This window comes from Opisthocomus hoazin, chromosome 4 (assembly GCF_030867145.1).
Source record: "Opisthocomus hoazin isolate bOpiHoa1 chromosome 4, bOpiHoa1.hap1, whole genome shotgun sequence".
Lineage (NCBI taxonomy): Eukaryota > Metazoa > Chordata > Aves > Opisthocomiformes > Opisthocomidae > Opisthocomus > Opisthocomus hoazin.
In genome coordinates, this window is record NC_134417.1 from 77,311,743 (window position 1) to 77,328,451 (window position 16,709).

At 50.0% G+C, this 16,709-nt stretch overlaps 1 protein-coding gene across 3 annotated transcripts in view; it reads left to right on the top strand.

Annotated features, from left to right (window-relative positions):
• JCAD (junctional cadherin 5 associated) overlaps positions 1–16,709 on the top strand; it is a 68,974-nt gene that overhangs the window by 32,225 nt on the left and 20,040 nt on the right. For 2 of the 3 annotated variants that reach the window (XM_075419624.1, XM_075419620.1), the window contains exon 1: positions 3,994–4,084. The exons of the other annotated variant lie outside the window; for it this stretch is intronic. The gene's annotated coding sequence lies outside the window, so the exon portion shown is untranslated. Of the gene's footprint in view, positions 1–3,993; positions 4,085–16,709 lie in introns of those variants that run through there. 3 annotated transcript variants of the gene reach the window in all.

A 16,709-nucleotide genomic window follows, 5' to 3' on the forward strand; every position in this document is an offset into this window, starting at 1 on the left:
CCAAGCCTGCCACAAGCTCGGTAGGAATGGCAGGAAAGCTCTGGCCTCGAGCAGCAGCACTGGTGCTGGGACATAAAATATAAACAGAGGACTCCCGATCAGGGAGATTTTGAGGCCAGAGAGAATTATAAAGGCATAAAGCAGCAGTAACTTGCACCGAGCAGAGCAGCACTTCCCATTCGCTCATCACAGCAATGGCACGCAGCAGTGCTGTTGCTGAAGAGCTGGCTGGCGTGCAGCGTGCCTGTGTGTTTTTCCTTTCCCCTTCCCCGTGCATTAATTCATCTGTATTTCCCCCATCTGGCCTGTCTCTCTGGTGTTTGTGTGTTTCTGTTTTCCACGATTTCTCTCCGTAACGGCCACTCACTCAGACTTGCAGGCGCTGCCCTTCGTCTCGCAAGGAGCCGAGCCCTGGCGTTCCCCGCTCACCCAGGCATGCAGACCCACTCCACCGTGTCCCGCGGGATGCTGACCTGAACCTGACCGCTGTGACACAGGGGACAGCTCTGTGCTTGCTGGGTTCGTGCAGCCCCTCCATGCTCCTGTCCAGATACCTGCCTTTGCCACACAACCACCGTCAGCTTTTAATTGACGGTTTCTTCGCCCTCCTCCTTGCCCCCTGCAAGCTGTGCAAAGCAGAGGGGCAATAACGGCTGTCTCTGCTGCCCTATTGTGTCACCCTGCCCCTTCACACCGATTTTCACCCTTCTCAAGAGTCCTCTGTGGCAGGGCAGAGGCTTTAACACTCTTTTTTCTTCTGCAAACCCCATTTGTACACTTGTCTCGCAGCCACATTTAGTTCTTCCAGCCTACTTGAGGCTGAAGCTCTGAACTGAAGAATGTTCGACTACGATCCCCTCCTCCAGAAAAAGCCAGGAGAGGCAGATCTCCCCAGGTGGTCGCAGGACTGTGGGCTTTGCAGGGGAGCAATGCTCCACCAGTTGTGCACATTTACTCTGACCATTGAAAAGCAGAATTTCTTTCCTGCCTCCTCTGCTTTTCTTCAGCTTTGCCCTTCTCCTGGCAGTCAGTCTGCATTGCAGCAGCCACCTGAGGCCACAACCCCATCGATCTGGTCACTGAGCTAAGGCACAACCAGAAGCAACATCCGCCCACAGCGTTTGCTCCCTAACAGGCAAGATGCAACAGGAGCACAGGGAGTCCCTGACAGCCGCGCTGCTGCTGAGGAGCACAGCTCTCAGACTTCCCAAACCACACACCGATGGCTTCATGCGTTACACCAGCCCTCTGGGCCGTCCTACTGGGACACGACTCAGGGCTGTCAGCTGGCATTGCTCGTTAATTGTGAATCCAACCCAAGAGATCCCTCGGATGGTTTCAAAAATCATGTAATTTGCTTTCCAATGTCTGACCATGGAGCTACATTCTCAGGTTTTCAGGCTTCTCTCTATAACAGGAGATCTAGAAGCCTGGGCGGCTGTTTTCTTCTCTTCGGAGAAAAGCTCTGTTTCTCAACTGAAGGCCCTTTGACTTCACCTGGGGGAAATCTTCAGGGATGCAGGACTCCAAACAAACCTGCTGAAATGTCTCCTTCCGTGGGCTGTGCCTCCCTTTGCAGCCCACGAAGTGCTCTCAGAAGAGGAGTAACAAAAAATACCCCCCAGGTACAGAGAGGCAGCTCTGAGGGGTGCTGTTCTCTGCGCGTTTGTCATACTCGCTGCAGGCTGTGACCTCCTGAAGACAGAATGATGTCCCTTCCCTTCACCTTGACAGCCCCCCCCCTCCTTCCCATCCCCTAACGCCAGTGCCGTAGCAGCATCACAACAGGGAGCCGAGAGCTCCGGAGCGAGGACCTGCTCTGTGTGGTGCCTTGTAACTACCCAACAGGGAGAAAAGGTTTTTTGTCCACAGGACTGTCTTCTATAACCAAGGAGAACACACAGCTCTGAGCTGCAGCCACGTAGATGAGAAAATCATCCTGGAAGTTTTTTCATACAAGACGGTAGAGACAGGTATTTTAAAAACCCACAACTCCCAATTTGCCTGTCAGAGTCAAGATATTTGAATAATAAACTTTAACTCGTTCCACCACAGCTTCCTTGATGGAAACCCATGCTATTGTCACACCCACAAGAAACTGCTGTGTGGCAAAACCTAAACATTCTGCTGATCGACTGTGTCAGCTGCAAGGCTTTACCATGGGAAAACACGGTGCTTTCCCTCCCAGCACAGCCACGGAGAACTCTGCAGGTACCCTGCAGGGATGGGGTGTGAGGTGCCTCCGCGGGGTCCTGCCGGAGGTCCCCCCGCTGCCGATGTTGTTGCCCTTGGTGGACGCTTCATGTGTCAGCGGCTGCAGGCTCAGAGCCTCACTGCTGGAAGACAAAAGGAGATGTCTGTAGAAAAGCAGGTCAATGACAATTACTCCCAGCTCCCTGCAAAACTGGGACACTAGGAAACCTGTACTTGGTTCTGGGCTCTCCTGCAGACTTCTCCCGTGACCTTGGACTCATCGCATAACTTCACTGCCCTTGTTTTCCCACTGTTAACTGGAGTGAGTATTGAATAGGACTTAAATTGTGAGCATGTATAAAGCACTTTGATAGCCTAGGGTAAAATTCATTTAAGACATGGTGAGCAGTTGATGGGCCCAAGCAATTACTGAAGTAAATGATTTACAAACACACTTTTTTGAGAGTGTCATTAAATCAAAACAGATTTGCTAATCATTCACCTGATGCTAGAGGCTGAATAAATGATGGGCAAGGAAGAGTTGGGAGCAGTCAACTGGTAACACTTCAAAAGTGATTGTGGATGTCCCAGTGAAAACCACGGTAAGCACGAGCCCTTTGGGCTTGTGGCCGGGTGCTGGCAGGCACAGTGAGCTTTGAAAGGGTCTCCTCTGGTCCCCCTTCATCCTTGATGAACCCCAGTCTTCCACAGATTTTCCTTGTGCTGAGAAAGTTGACATCTTTCTTCTCAGCTGAGCCTTGTGTTGAGCTCAGCTGCGGAGGGAGGGAGTGGGAGGTGCCTGTTCAGCTTTTTGGAGAAAACAACCCATGTCAGAGCACGTTTGCAACAGGGCTGCTGGTGCCGGGGCGGGCTCCTGGGTCAGGGCCTCCTGGGGTTATCCCGCTGGGAGGATGCACTGCCAGGGAGTAACAGAGGGGCTTTGGTGCTTGAAGCTAACCAGACCTTCCAGGGCTTGGCTTTTTTAGCTTGCAAGTGCCTCACGCACGTTTCACTGCTGGTACAGGGTCCAGAGGAGGCCACAAAAATGATCAGAGGATGGAGCATCTCTGTTACGAGGAAAGGCTGAGGGAGTTGGGGCTCTCTAGCCAAGAGAAGAGCAGGCTGCGGGGAGACCTTATTGCGGCCTTTCAGTACTTAAAGGGGTCTTATAAGAAAGGTGGGGACAGACTTTTCAGCAGGGCTTGTTGTGATAGGACTAGGGGTGGTGGTTTTAAACTAAAAGAGGGTAGATTTAGACTGGATATAAGGAACAAATTTTTTACAATGAGGGTGGTGAAACACTGGAACAGGTTGCCCAGAGAAGTTGTGGATGCCCCATCCCTGGAAAAGTTGAAGGCTGGGTTGAATGGGGCTCTGAGCAACACTGTCTGAGTGAAGACGTCCCTGCTTACTGCAAGGGGGTTGGGCTAAGTAACCTCTAAAGGTCCTTCCCAACCCAAACCATTCTCTGATTCTATGGTCGTGTCTCGATGCAGAAGGACGGTTTACAGGTGTGGATAAAAAAAAGGCAAAAAAATTAAAAAGGGGGGGGGGCGGGAAAATAAAAAAGAAGGGGAAAAAAAAGAAGGGAAAAAGAAAAGAAGTAAAAAAAACAAGGGGGGAAACAATAAAGAAGGAAGAAAATAAAAGAAAGAAAAAAAAAAAAAAGAAAGGAAAAAAAATCCCGCAACGACTTCTTAGCAGGGAAACCGGCACGCAGCCGCCCGAGGGCGGGGCGCGGGGCGGGGCAGTGCGCGGGGAGGTACCGCCCCGCCCACTGCCCCGCCCCGCCCCCCGCGCCCCGCGGGGGTCCCGGCCCCTCCCGGCTGCCGCGGGCGCTGAGCGCGGCGGCCCCGGCCGCCAGCGGAGGTTGGTGCAGCGGCCCGGAGAGGTGAGTCCCGGCGGGGTCGGGGCCGGGGTTGGGGGGGGGAGCGGGTAGCGGGAGGGCGGGGGGCTCGGTTCCCACATCCCGCGGGTTCCCGTTCGCCGCTTTGCACCTGCTCGTTCGTCTCTTCCCCGCCGCCGTGCCGGGGAGGGTCCGTCGCGCCCCCGGGGAGCCGGCTTTTGAGCGGGAGTCCCCGGGGAAAGTTTCTCGGTGCCCGCTCGGCTTTATTTAACGCCTGTCGCTGCGGGACCGGGGCACCGGCTGCGCCTCGGTGTCGGGTCCCATTGACACCGTCCGGGATGTGGCATCAGGGTCTGAAACATCAGCTGCCGCCCCGCTCGCTGTCGGTTCATGTTCCCGTATTTACAGAGCAGTCAGAGAGGTCTGTGGGGTTATTTCCTTTTTGGTGGTGGTTGTAAACCATGCGCTGTTGTGAAGGAGACAAAAAACCCCAGCTGTTATGTCAGAAGGACATCCATGCTGTTATGTCATTTCATAATTGCCTCAGAATTACAAATCACGGCCTCGGTCTGCTGCTGGATCTGTGCCAAAGGACTCTTGCATCTATTGAGGTTTTGGTGGTTTTTTTTTAATTTTCCTTTCTTTTTTGTCGAGAGTTGGGAATAACGGCTTTTTTGTGGCACGGACCCTACACGTTAAGTTATTACAGCCCGCGTCTCTAAGTGAAAATACGGTGTAACTGTTCTGAGTAGTGAGTCTGACCCACACAGTCAAGACATTAAATCTTGGCTAGCGACAATGAGAATTGTGTCCTGCCGGAAAGTTTTCAGCTACGCTGCTTCGCACGAGCTGAAGCATTTTCTCTCTGTTACTTTAAAAGTTCTGATTCTGCCCAGAAACGCTGCTGCTGTTTGTGGGTAGCAGACACATGGAAAATAGCAATCTTCCGGCTTCAAAGTAAAGAATATCGGATTAATGACAGAGAAGGGCTCTGCAGTTCAGAGATGCAGTCGCTGCGAGAGCCTCAATTTGTGCCAGCGCCTGAGTTTGTAATCACAGAGGCTAGATCTGCCCTACCCTGCTACGCTCTTGCAGTTCCAATGCTCGCCGTGGGACTGCTTGGAGGAAAGAAGCGCGGTCCTGCCAGCTGCCCCCTCAGCCAAGGATGCTGAGGGCAACAGGAGCCCGGAGGAGGTCAAGGCTGGTTGCTGCCATGGGGCAGAGAAGCTGGGCAGGGCTGTCCCCTTCAAGGCAGGATGCTGTCCTCGGCTGTGGCACCGGGGCATGTTCTAATACCAGCTGAAACACCAATCTGGTCGGTTGTTTCGAAGGCTGGGCCCACTTCTGCGCCCTCCCTCCCTGTAGTGGTGGCCAGGATTTATCCATGCCACAACGTGTATTCGCTAGCTCTCGGAAGAGACGGGTCTTGCGGAGCCCGCCAGGCTGTGTGTATCAAGTGGCGTATTACAGTAGAATATTGTTCTTCAGATGCATAATTTCACTGGCCTCTTATGACCTAAAAAGCACACGGAAAATAAACAAGGGCATATTGTTCAGTGGGAAGGATGCACAAAATTCTTCTGCCTTAGCCGTTAGTTAGGGGAAGATTACTCTTAAGTGTTTCTCCTGATTGTCGGAGAAATGACATGGCCCACGCGAGCTTGGTTTTTGCCAAGCAGGCTTTATTTGGAAGGTGAGGCATTTCTGAACTTCTCGGTCACCTTGGAACTAGTTACGAGTGCATAGCAAAGTCCTGCCCAAATCTTCGCTTCTAATTAATTTGGCCGGAGGCCATCCTAATTAACCTTGAGGGAGTTCAGGGGTGGGAGAGTTTGGTATGAAACAATTGTTCTCTTGTAATTTGCTGTCCACAATGTGTTGACCAAGCCACGAGCTGCATCTCTGAAATCCTCTGGGTCTCTTGCTGAAGCCATTACACCGGTTTATTTGGTTTTTAACAGATGTTGTTTTCCACTTCTTGAGTGGAAAGGGTTATCGCTCTTTCTGCAACCTTGTTATTGTGCTTTGTTTCAAGAGCCAGTGGACTGGGGCTTGCTGGGGAAGCTTACTCACCCATTCCAGCTATGAAGGAAGGGGCTGGTCAGCCTTTCAGCGGTCTTGATGCGATCGTTAAGGTCTCTATGTGAACTGATGGCATCTTTTCACGTCTGCCCAGAGATAACCCTCAGCTCTGCTGGTATTGGCAGAGCCTGCAGAGAACAAGTGCCAGCAGCAGCCTCTGTTGCCCAAGTGTGCTACAGTTACGGTAGTAATGGAATTTGTCAGCCCTACCTTGGAACACCTCAAATGGTGGGGCAAGGGAAGAGGTTTTGAAATCTGAGGTAGTCGAAAAAAGAGAAAAAAGTGAAAGGCCGAGTTCTGCTTTTTGAAAGTGCCAAGGGCACCCCGCAAGTCGTCAAGTGCGTGACGAAAGGGGGAAAATTAGCAGCCGTTTCGGATATTTTAGGATGGTCCCGCTTCCTCCGTCAGGATGGTGGCTGCTCGCCTTGCTGGTCCCGGGGGCTCTCCCATGCCCAGGAGCTGGGCCACCTTTCACCAGCTTGGGGTTACCCCACCGGGCGGCAGCCCTGCCCAGCACACGCAGTGCCTCCGCAGCCTAACAGCGCTTGCGTGTAGGCCTCTCCAGTGTCTCTGCAGTGTTTTGTGCATACAAATCCTGCTTTGGCACTTCTTTTCTGGTAGTGCAAGGGGTCGGGGGGAAATCCTGCTGAGACTGCAAGGCAGGACACACAGATGCAAGAAAGAAAGATCAAAGGCGTCTATAATACAGGAAGAAGCAAAGGGTCAATCCAGAAGAGAGGGCATCTGATTATACATACGAGGGTAATATAAAAGGGATAACAGCACGGGAGAGGATGGTAATGTCCGAAAATGAGTAAACAAACAGATGCGTTAGACTGTGCTGAGAATTTATTTACTCCAGCAGACACAGTCCTTATCTCTTTGAAAGAGGAGAAGACCACACCAACCTTGGAGCGCCTCTGCTCCCAGCCACCTTTGTGAGCGGGAGAAAGTGTTTGTTTACGGATCTCTCCTCCATGAGTCCTGGCCTGATGGGCCGGCCCGTCCTGCTGTGATTAGTGGGATGCTAATGTGTGTAATCCTTTTGATCACAGAGCCCAGGCTCTAGAAGTCATGTCACTGTCACCTCAAAGATGTTCAGCTGTATGATGGATCCCTTATTAAAAATTTGTGCTTCGAAAGATTTAATACAGTTGTTATTGTTGAGATTTTTTTTTCTTTTTTTGGTTTGTACGGATAGAGAGCTTTTCTGTCAAAAAACATGCAAACAATAATGATGATCCATGTAGTCCTAGCGTGGGAGTAGCTTATTAGCACTTTGCCACAGGTATTTTAGGTGGGATGATTAACCCTTAACATCTTGATTTTAAGGTGTGAGCAACAAATGTGACTCCGTGTGCTTTATTCCACCAGAGTGCATTGCTCTGTACATAAGTGTCGTAAACAGCATGGAAACATTCGTCTGAGTCCTAAAAAATATCCTCTTCTGCAGTTCGTTTTTGGGAGGGATAGAGTTGGCTAATGACGCTTTGTTTAATAAATGTACTATTTTGTCCTCCTGTTGTGACAAACAAAAGCTGTCATTTGAGGAAATAGGCCATATGCTGCCAATTGGTCTAAGGACTGGTTATGTCTGGAGCACAGAGCAGCAGTGAGTGCGCTTTAACAATCGCTCCTTCTCTGAAAAAAACCTGGACTGATTTCAGCAGAGGGATGTGCTGCTCTGTCATCGGTGGAAGCAAGCTGTTGACGTTTCGAAAACCGGCTAATATAAGCAGCGGTATCTGTGCATGCTTGGACGTTTCCTCTCTCCTTTTATGCGTTTGCTTCTGTTTGGATGCGTGTAAGCCTCAGCAAATCGGTGCTCAGTCGGGGCTGGATTGGTCGATGGCAAATTTAAAAATCAACCTTATTTCAGATACAAACTCCCATCCATGCACCCTCAGACATGTATTTCAGCATTGTGTGAACCCAGTACTCAAACATGCACATTACTTTAGAAGAAAACCCAAACTAGCTCTCTACCATTTTTTCTTGGCAACTTTGAGAAGGCAAACTTTGAAATATGACCTGAAGCCTCCTAACAATCGGAGCTGACAACCCTTGGGGAGCAGCCGTCACTCGTTAAGGTCTCCCCGGGAGATGCTTCTTGCTCCCTCATGCCACAGTGGGTTTGCTGATGCATCTGCACCAGTGGGATACAAGACAGGAGTAACTACCTTCTGAGAGTTAAATAAACTCTTTAACACTCGCTCCTCTTCTCCTCCACACTTCCTAATTTTATTGGAGGCACGTCGTATTATTAATTTATTCTCTGGCACAGTTCCTTGGTGATTTCAGTGAGGACTTTTTACTCAAAGAATGCAAAGAGGATGTGAACTGTGATTTTCACTGTCTGTGAATCTCTGTGCTAGAGAAAAAATGTGAACTCTCCTACCCATGGGTAATGAGGGTTAAACACAAACATTCACAGATTTCTTTTTAATTTCTGTGAGATTAATGGAAGAGATGTGCAGATCTGGGAAGATGTGTAGAGCCAACACAAAGTTGGCTTATCTTCTAGCAATGACTTTGGCACGTCTGCTTCCCATGCAGTCAGCAGAGGTGGCTGTGCATTTAGCATTAGCGGCTTTGAGGCCCTCGGTGTTGGCTGCGATGGGAACTTTATTGAAGCTTTGTTTGGTGTGTGTCCATGATCTTGATACAAGTCTTCTGGTCAGGACTCTGTTCTTGAGCCTCCACTCACGTCATCTACTGCCTCTTCCCTGTGTGGGATCCTTCAGCATGAGCGTGTCTCCTGTGTCTCAGTCTCCCTGTCCCTCCCTTCCCTGGAGGAGGGGCAAAGTTTCTCCTCCTACCAAGTGGTGCCTGCCACCTTGCCAGGCCTGCCTGCCCTTGGCACCCCCTCGCTCTTCCCTGCGGAGCAGAGGGTATCAGGAAAGGGAGTGCAAGCTAGGTCACTGGTGGCATTTTGTGATAGAGTCTTCAATTTACTTTGGACAGTAGTATTGGGAGGAAAGCCACATTGTAATTGAGGCAAAGTGGCTATTTATAAGGCTGGGAATCTTGTACAGAAAGATTTTGATTTGATTGGACAGAAGATCAGACTGGTAAACAAGTCTTGTTTATTGTGTATTACCCTGGGGAGTTGTGGTTCCAACCCCACTTCTTTGTGCATCCCCAGAGGACTTCAGCTCCCCAGAACCAATGCACTGACCCTCCTCAGCTGTGTCTGGCTGTATGGTTCATGTGAGAATACAAACCCAGTGAGACAGCCCCATAGGAGAGAACGGAGGCCAGCAAACTGTCACTGAGGAATCGAGGTGGGAAATAATTCAGTATCTGAAGTCTGGAAACTCCAGGTGTGAAGCGTGCCAACAAAGCAACACCTTTTTTGAGGGGGGGGAGGGAGAGGAGGAATGTAAAAATATTTTGTTTCCATCCCAAATCCCTTAGTTTGGAGGCAGAATCTGCTTCATCTGCACTGTTCCTGATAGCTCTTCATTTAGCCTGTGCTCGAAAACCTCTGTTGATGGAGATTCACGGCCTCCCAGTGTAACCAGTGGTTCATCATGGCTACACAGTTCCCCCTAACATCTAACCTAAACCTCCCTTGCTGCATGCTAAGCCAGTCTCTTCAGTTTTCCACATCCGCAGGGAGCAGGACAAGATTATCACTGCCTTTTAGCAGCCTGACACATTTGAAGCTTGTTACAATCTCATTCTCTTACCTGCATTCCTCCTCTCTTTTCTTTCAACTAAACAAGCCCGCTGCCTGTACCCCCTTCTCAAGGGGTCACGCTTCCTAAACTTCTAGTTCTCGTCAGCAAGTGGCAGGGAGCAGCGTCCCACTGGAGATAGGGCCCAAAACTGGGTGTAGGGCTGGGAGGAGTAAAGAGCCTGACGTGCGGTGCTCCTCTTGGTGTATCTCCAAGCATACTTGCCTGTGTATACCAAGCCCTGCGCTACTCTTGATGCCTCCTCTCTTTGCAGCTCTAGCCCCTGAGACTCTTTTGCCATACCGCTCCATTTTGCACCTTTTCGTTGCATCCTTCTTCTTCAGCACAGTGCTTTACACCTGCCTGTACTGAATCTCAGTCATTCATTTCAGACTGGGTCTCTAATTTGTTAAGATTTTATTCAACTGTAATCACTGAAAATGCTCGCAGCACTCCCTACAGATTTATGATTGTAATCTTTATTCTAATTTGCAAGTCATTAATGGAAATACTGAATAGAGCAAGACCTGAGGCACACACCTTATGTGTCTTTTCAGGTTGACATTGAATTTACTAACTATTCCTTGAGTACAGATTCGAAACATTTGTATACCCATCTAGAGTAAATTATACCTAAATTGTATTCATCTAGTTTGAATGTAAGACTATCACATGTATCCATCAAAAGCTTTCCTCGTTCCAATGTGCGACTTCTACTATTTTTTCCTCCCTAGTCGCTATGCTCCCAACTCCGTCAAAGAAGAAAATTAAATTGATTAGACTTAATTTTTTCTTGACAAGTCTGTGTTTTCTGTTTTCTCATGACTTCATCATGTGGGAGTGATGCAGCTGCAGCGTGGGGCGGGAAGCAGGGAGCTGGAAATGCTGCTGCTCCTCCTGGATCGCGTACTCGCTCTCTCCCGCTCCGCGATAGATCGACACCTGTTATAAGTATTACAAGAGGGTTGAATAATAATTTGTCTGAGTCAGTACCAAAGCCAGGCTGTTTGGTCTATGATACCTCAGATCTGTCTCCTTCCCCCTTTTGTTTGAAGTTAGATAATAGGTTTGCCTTTCGCCTGTCCTTTGAGAATTTCTAGGAGGTATTTAGTCATGGCTCGGAGGCTGCCCTGGCTAGTTCCCTACTCCTTCCTTACTCCTAGCCTACGCTTAATTAATCCCTGCCCAGTTGAATACATCCAACTTACGTTAATATTCTCTACTCACTTTCTCCTGTGGTCTAGACTATCTTTGCATTAAATATCTAATATTGGATCATAGCGGACATTACTTTGAAGGCTCTTCCACCACATGAGTTTTATCTTTCCCGATGGAGCCAGTGAGTGTGGTGGTGGTTGTTTCTGCAGCGCAGGGCAGGGACACGGCGCGCCGGGGTGGCTGCACGCACAGCAGCCCGCTATTTACAGTCCCACCTGACTTTATTGTCCCCCCCACAAATGAAATAATGGAGGTAGAAGCCTAATTTAATGTGTTTATTTTTGATAAGCTGTCGCATATGCACACATGCAAAACCAGAGTGAGAAAAAAGGAGCAATTACAATGGCCGAAGACTCAGATATTCTCCTGGGATGTAGCTCAGGGTTATATTTAAACTGAGTGAGGTAGTACCATCTAGTACTAAAACTTCTACTACAAGAACCTGTTTTCCATTCCTGTAGTCTGTCAGGCTTTTATCACTTGATCTGAGACTTTCAGGTTGTGTCTCTCTCTCGGGCTAAATTAATTTTAATATCGTCAGCTAAACCAATTCAACCATTTCCAAGAAAAACCAGGGGGGAGGAGGGAGGAGAGAAGGAATGTTGTTTTGCCCACATTAAAAAGGAGAAAGAAAAGAAATCCTCCAACTGTTTGATCGAGAGCTGCGGTGCCATCATGTTACGGAACAGGATCTATGGCGACAAGGTTCCGAGACGTCCACGCATGTTCTTGGCAGACTCATGTCTGTTTCTAGCTGCAATCTTTTCCGAAGATTTTTCCCTCCCACCCGTCAGTCCCCCACAGCCTCTGGTGCTGAGCATCCCACTCGTGGCCCAGCCCCACGCAGGGACGGGGGCTTGTGCCCTAACTGCTGTGAGGGACATGTGAGCAGAGCATGGCCATGTAGGCACAGAGCCCCTGCCCAGGGCTGCGCTGGCGGAGCTGGATCGTCTCCGTAATGACGGCTCCTGCTTTTTCCAGGTACGGGTGAGACAGGGTCTTGGGCCTGGGAGCAGAGAGCAGGCACAGCGGTGTTTCTGCTGGAAGTGTAGACGGGACAGAAGACAGTTGTCAGGAGGGGCAGGAGGAAATTGGGGCGATGGACGTGAACCGAGGCCTGGCCAGGAGAAGCTGTAAGGGGTGCAGGAGCAGAGGGTGCACTGGCTGGTGCAGTGGTGGGCTGTGTGGGAAGGGCGGCCAGGCTGGTGAGACCAGGAGACGGGAAGGCAGGAGAAGGGGTGCTGGGGGTGGCAAGAAGAACCCCTGGGGAAGTGGAGAATGAAGGCACCAGGGTGCATGGTGGTGACGAGCTGACGCGAGTGGGAGGGACATGGGGCTGCCTGGACAAAAGTGTTGGTGCTGAACGAGATGGGCAGGGCGATGGTTACTGCAACCCATTTTTTGGCTTATCCCATGTCTTCATTGTGTGGACAGCTGACTTGCCACACTTGGACTGATGTGCAGGGGCACTAGGTTCTTGCAGCAGTTGCTCCGAATGTACCTAGTTCACTTTTAAGGCTAAGTGCTCTAAAAAATCAGGTTGTAGGCACTTCAGACTGGGCACCTAGAATGGAGTGAGTTGTTTTCATTTTAGTCTGTCTGCATAAATACTTCTGTCTGGCACACGTCTGATATGAAATGGGAATAATGTCACCCAGACATGGGTGAAGATAAGCTAGTTTAATGTGCGACCCATTTAGATAATACACTTTGTTAGTAACTCTGTCTTCAGAATGGTGTTTGGATAGCTGCTAGAGATAAAGCCCGGGAAGACTAGCCTCACCTAGCCTGCACATCGACTGAGGCAGGAGTCCTGCAGAATTCAGTAGCCTGAAGTCACGCAATTACAGACGGCAGCAGCTCGTGCGTCCATGCAGGGTGCCTTGATTTTGGCAATTCGTGATGTTTGTATGCTTCATTTTTGCAATATGAATCATGTTCCTTCAATGTTTTCTTTCCTGTGAAGTTGTACAGAATCGCTTGCACAAATGTTATAAATAGTTCTGCAGAGGTGGGCAGGGCAAACCATGTGCAAGAAGGACTTCAGGGGTCATATTCAAACAGTGAAAGGGTTGCCACCTTCCACTTTATTTCAAGTAGCAGAGGTCAGGAGAGATGTAACAGAGGGCAGCCAGGGCCGAATTCTCTTCATTTCTGGTCTCCCACATGATATGTGGGTGCTGTGCCAGGACGCTCTCCGGAACCAGGGATGAAGGAGGGAGCATGCCGATGGGCTGCTCGAAACACCGTGCGGGGAGGATTCAACGGCATGCAAGCCATTTCGATGCACGGAGGTCAGAGCTGCTTCTGCTGCTGCTGCAGGGGTTGGCATTCTTCATCACCGGCGCTGGTCATCGTACAGGTGGTGGTACCCCCCAAAATAATAACTCTTGGGAACCCCTGCCACTGAAAAAACCTGCAGATAAAGGCAGACTGTCGACAGAAACCAGTGCATTTCCCTGACCGAGAATGGGCTCCAGAAGCAGCTCAGAGGAAACTCTAGCACCAGATTTCTTCAGTGTGTCTTTCAGGAGTGCTTTGGGCTTTTCTTAGGGCCGGTGATGCGATCCCCGTGCTTGGACACAGCACCCCGAGATGAGGTGCTCCGAGGACGTTTCCGTCCGGTGGTCCCGCTGCGTCCTGCTGGCCGAGGCTGCGAGTCCCCGCTGTGTCTGCGTACGTGGGGGCTGATGCCGTTTCCGCCGTTCAGCCCGCGCTTGTTTCTTTGCATCTGAGAGAGCTGCTGAGAAGTTTCCAGAGAAAAGCTTGGCCCCTGTTTCCAGTGTAATGCGGAGTTGTACCGGCTGACGGGGACAAGTCGGAAACGCTGGCAAGATAGCAGGCATCCTCAGGAAGCAAACCCTATCAGAAAGCACTGATGTCATTGGCAAACAAAACAAATGAGCGCTGGAAAAACAAACTGTTTTCCAGCGTGGCTGATCTTCCCTCAAATTAGAAGCTCTGCACAGCCTTTACTCTTTGGCCCAGTCTGACAGATTATTTACAAGACAGCGCTGCAGCAATGGATTTGTTACTCCTGCCAATCCGACTCCTTTGATTTTATTTTTTGGATTTATTTATCTAAGGGAGGGTGGGAAGAACGTCTCAGCGCCGCAGCCAGGTTTGGAAAGCCGGCCAGCATCCTTGCAGACGTTGGGTGCTGACATGGTTGATGTCCTGCAGGCTTTGCTCAGGCAGGGTTTCTGGCTCCCCTGCCCAGGTCTGATGCAGGGGGACGGTACCTCCCTGCAGCTTGCGTGCAGCCCGTCGAGGCGTGTGTCCCAACAGCGTCCCGGCCAGCGGCCACCCGACACCACTGCTGCCGGCTCCCGGGAGCCTGTGCCGTGAGCACGGAGCATTTGTCCATGGGGTGGGTCTGGGGAGAGAGAGCTCACTGGGGGTTTGGTGCCGAGGGCACTGCGGTGGGCAGAGGGGTGCAGGCTTCTCTACCTTGTTCATTCCCGTTGAGGAGCTGTGATGGGCACAGTGAGAGCATCCCGCTCCCAGCCAGGCCTATCCACCACCCGTAGCACTGCGGGGTTTTCCCTTCCACACGTGATGAGTTTGCAGAGCAGGAGGAGACAGTCGTGCCAGTTCCTCGTGGTGCGTTTCCACCCTGCTGCTCCTCACCAGCGGTGCCAAAAAGAGGATCAGAGTAAACCCCAGGCGCTGGAGGTTTCTTGCCCACTTGTCTTTGTCTCTCTGATGGCACCACGGCTGCAGCGGGAGGTAGAGAGAGGGTTAAGCTGCACTGCGAGCCAGCCTGACAATAATAGCAGGAAAAGCACATTTCTTCCTTGCACCTGTGAGTGCTCTGATGGGCTTTCTGCTGTTTATGGCAGTCACATTGGATCTTTCTCTTGTTAGAAGCTGAACAGCTCCAGCAGCCAGCTGTTCCCCTAGCTCTGCTCGTACCTGGCTCCTTGCACAGTCCAGGGCAGCAGGTGGATGGAAAATCAGGCTTTTAGGTCAGCGTTGAAAAATAACCCACAAAGCCTTCCCTTTCGTCCAAAAGGGAAGGGTCCCGCTCCTCCCTGCTTTCTACCGGCTTGTACTTGCTGCTGGCTCGCTTACTCAGAGCACTTACTGGGAATTTGGAGTTCTGTTCTAGCAAGGGATACTCCTAAAATATCTTCGGCACAGAGCTTTATTTCTCTGTTTTTAAAGGGTGTGTACTGTTATGTGTGTGAAAAGGGAAGATTCATTAAGCTCTAGAGACAAACCGGTTTAAGAGCTCAGCAGGCTCTCAGGCTGAAAAGCCACTTCTGCAACGTTCCAGGTTACCAGTTAAAGTGTGGCTCTGCATAAAAATCGTGCGTGTTTTTCCACGCTGTGGGGTGTCTGTGGGCGAGTGCCGTGGCCACGGTGGGCAGCGCAGAGCAGAGGCGGCCGGAGGGTCCCTACGTAGCCAGAAGCCACACACCAGCTGGCCCGAAGCGGCCGGCCGGACCGGCTCCGCAGTCTGCAGAGCATCCAGGAGACAGGGCGGGAGCAGAAAATGGATGAGGCGCTGGATAGGCACAAAGTGGCCAGAATATACAAAGTGCTGCACCACAGAAACTGGTTTATATTCTAAGACAACCCATCAACTCCTGCATATATGTAGCCTGAGAGATTTGGTACTAATAAATGTGCAGCAACCATCTCAGCAGTTGCTCCATCTAAAGTAAGTGATTGTGAACAGCAGTGAACAAAGTGCTCCCTCTCTTCTTGCCCAAGAAAAGTGCTAGAGTCCAGTGCAGAAAATACACTTGCTTCTCGTGATCTTTGCAGAGACAGTCTCCTCTTGAGCAGCTGCCAGTGCTGGGCTCCTGTCCCTCAGGTAGACCTGCTGCTACTGAGGACACTACTCACCAGGCATGTTAAATGAACTCCTCATGCAGGGAAAATCATCTTGAGTGTTGTATGTTTTACGTAACAAATCTATTTCTGTGTGTTTCACTTCTTTATCCACCTTTTTAATTAATTTATTTATTTCTTCTGGTAACACAGTTCAAACAAGGAGGAATGTACTAGAATGGGTCTATTGTTGTGCGCAACCTACAGAATAGATCATTACCTTCCACTCGCTTTAAAACTCTGGAAGAATGGGTATTCTGTAATTGCCATAATAAGCTGTGAGAGTGGCATAGACAATCGAGATTGTTTCCAGCCAACTAATTCAGTTTGCTGGATCTTTGCTGTAATCAGTGCAGCATTGAGGGCTGTCACTGGGAAGAAAAATCTTGACTGTCCTGTGTCTCAGAAATCATTGAGACACAATAGGCACGGGCATCTCAGGTTGTTTCCAGTCATTTCACGCAGTGGAATTGTGCTGTAAAAATAGAAAGCACTTGAAATCTTAGGTTTTGTATTGTTCTAGTTGAGGATTACTGATTTCCAGCAGGCCAACGCAGGCCAAATAAAAAAGCAATCTGTAAAAAGAGCAGTTTAGCTGGGGTATTGCATGATATTACCTGGGTTTCTCATGTGGTTGCATAATTCATTTTTGATCTCATGCATATTTTGTCCTTGGTCATGTGAATGTTTTTTCTTAATTGGAATATGCAGAGCTGTAGGGAGGGGCATATTGCCCTGCAATCCGCCCCCTCCTCCTGCGGCAACTTAAAATGTAACACAGAGCACACCTCTCCATGATTGGAGAAAAATTGGTTTTTAAGGAGATGCCTGACTCAAACCGTGGGCTTACC